Here is a 2,119-nt window from a genome sequence, read left to right on the forward strand (position 1 = left end):
GGAGATATAAGATAACATAAAATCAAAATTTTATTTATTTATAAAATGATGAAAAACTTTTCCTTACAATGCAATTACAAATGAAAACTATGTTACTACATATTTCTAAGCAATCTATCATAACTCCTAAGCAGCAGCTCAAAAATCCGATCATCGAATCAGGCGATCAAAATCCATCTCTTCGCGATCAGATTCAGCTTACTCTTCCTTTAAGCTTCCTTTCTCTTCTTCGATCCTACAAAACATCAAAATTTAATTACATTACATCATGTATTAAGAATCTCCAAATAGGAACTTAATAGTGTTAGATAGTGGACTTACCTGAAGCGGAGTCAAACATTTTGACTTTACTATCCTTGTGGTCCTTCATGTAGATACGACACCTTCGCAACCAATGCCCCTTCTCTTGGCAGTAGAAACAAACAGATTCTTTTGGAATGGTACACGGGACAATCTTAGACTTAGCCTTTCTCTTTACCATTAGGTCAAATGGTTTGACCATGACCGATCCCTTTCCATTGGGAAGAGAAGACTTTTCTGGACTTCTAATGTTTCCATTGTCAATGTCCATGGAAGTTTGGGAGGTAGATCTTCCAATCAAATTCGCTTGACCAGTGCGCCAAATCATTTCTGATTCAGCAGCAATTAGCAAATTGGTAAGATCAATAAGGGTCACGTCGCGGTCTGTCATATGGTAGTCTTTAACAAACTGACTATACGACTCGGGAAGTGACTGAAGAACCAAGTCAACAGCCAACTTTCTCGACACAACGACTCCTAACATTCCCAGCATGTCAATGTGTGACTTCATCTCCAAGACATGTGCACACACAGACCTTCCATCTTAGTGTTTGCTTGCCAATAGGGTTTGAGTGACCTTGAACTTTTCAAGTCTTCGAAATTGTGGGTCAAGGAGAATTATTGGAGGAGATAGAGGAAGTGAAGTATGATTTATGGGAACATCATCTTCATGAGGAAAGATTTTTCCATAAGATTCGGGAAGACCATAGTTGTCTGAACTAGACATCTACAAGGGAGAAATTCAAGTTAAGTTGATTTAAGTCCTTAGTATAACACCCAAAATGAAATATTAAGGCTAGGACCCAACACAGTATTCTACAATTCGGAAGAGGGATGTCGTAATCAAATTGTAAAACTTGAAGGTAGGTAAATGACGATTTACCAATTCAATCACGAAAAACAAAATTGAACATTAGGTTTTAAATGAAATGAAATTCCTAGATTCTTTGAGATTCACTGAACTTTTCAATGGCATGTTTAATCTCGATTATGCCCTTCAAGTTTGTGACTGGGATACTGAGGATCACAAACAAGGTGTGAATAACCATTCAAATTAGTTCGGTACTCTCAAAGTCATTTATCACCTAATCAATGTGTCGGTTAACCACACACGCTCCATTGATCTATGACAAACTACGAGCTACCCTTTGTCATCCTTACTAGTCCAAGTTAGTGTGCCGGTTAACCACACACGCTCCACTAACGACTTGGCAAGGTGCAAAGTGCAATTTCATAGATTAGCATCAAATTCACATTTTTCCTAAAGTAACTAAGATTGAGAATTTTATAAAACATTTAGTTACTTTATAATTATCATTATACTTTTAATGAGAATTAATGTCCTATCCTACCCGTTCGGCTAACGACCCTCCACCAGGTAAGGAAGCGGTGGGTGAGAGTGGACACCCATTAAACCACCATTTTATAGGCAGTATCCTTATACCCCCTTATAGACTGGCTTCGTGAATGAGACCTACTAACGGTAAGACTGGCATTTTACTTATACATATATAATATATTAAACTTTTAATTTTATATAGTATAAGGGTGTATTTTAAACTTTTAAAATACTTTGTGGTTTAATCTATTAATTAAATTATACTCTTAATTTAATTAAACTTGAACCATGTGATTATGGATTTATTAATCTCTTTTAATTATACACTTTAATTGGTTAAATGAAATTCATAAAGGTGTAATTTGAACTAGTCAAAGCATCAAGGTTCAAAATATAAAAATTCAAAATTAAAAACTATTTAATTAATTTTTAAGTTATGAACCTAAGAGTTGCATCTTTTGAAACCTTTCAATTACAAGA

The sequence above is a fragment of the Lactuca virosa genome, chromosome 4 (genome assembly GCF_052849685.1).
Source record: "Lactuca virosa cultivar CGN04683 chromosome 4, Lactuca_virosa_CGN04683_v6, whole genome shotgun sequence".
NCBI lineage: Eukaryota > Viridiplantae > Streptophyta > Magnoliopsida > Asterales > Asteraceae > Lactuca > Lactuca virosa.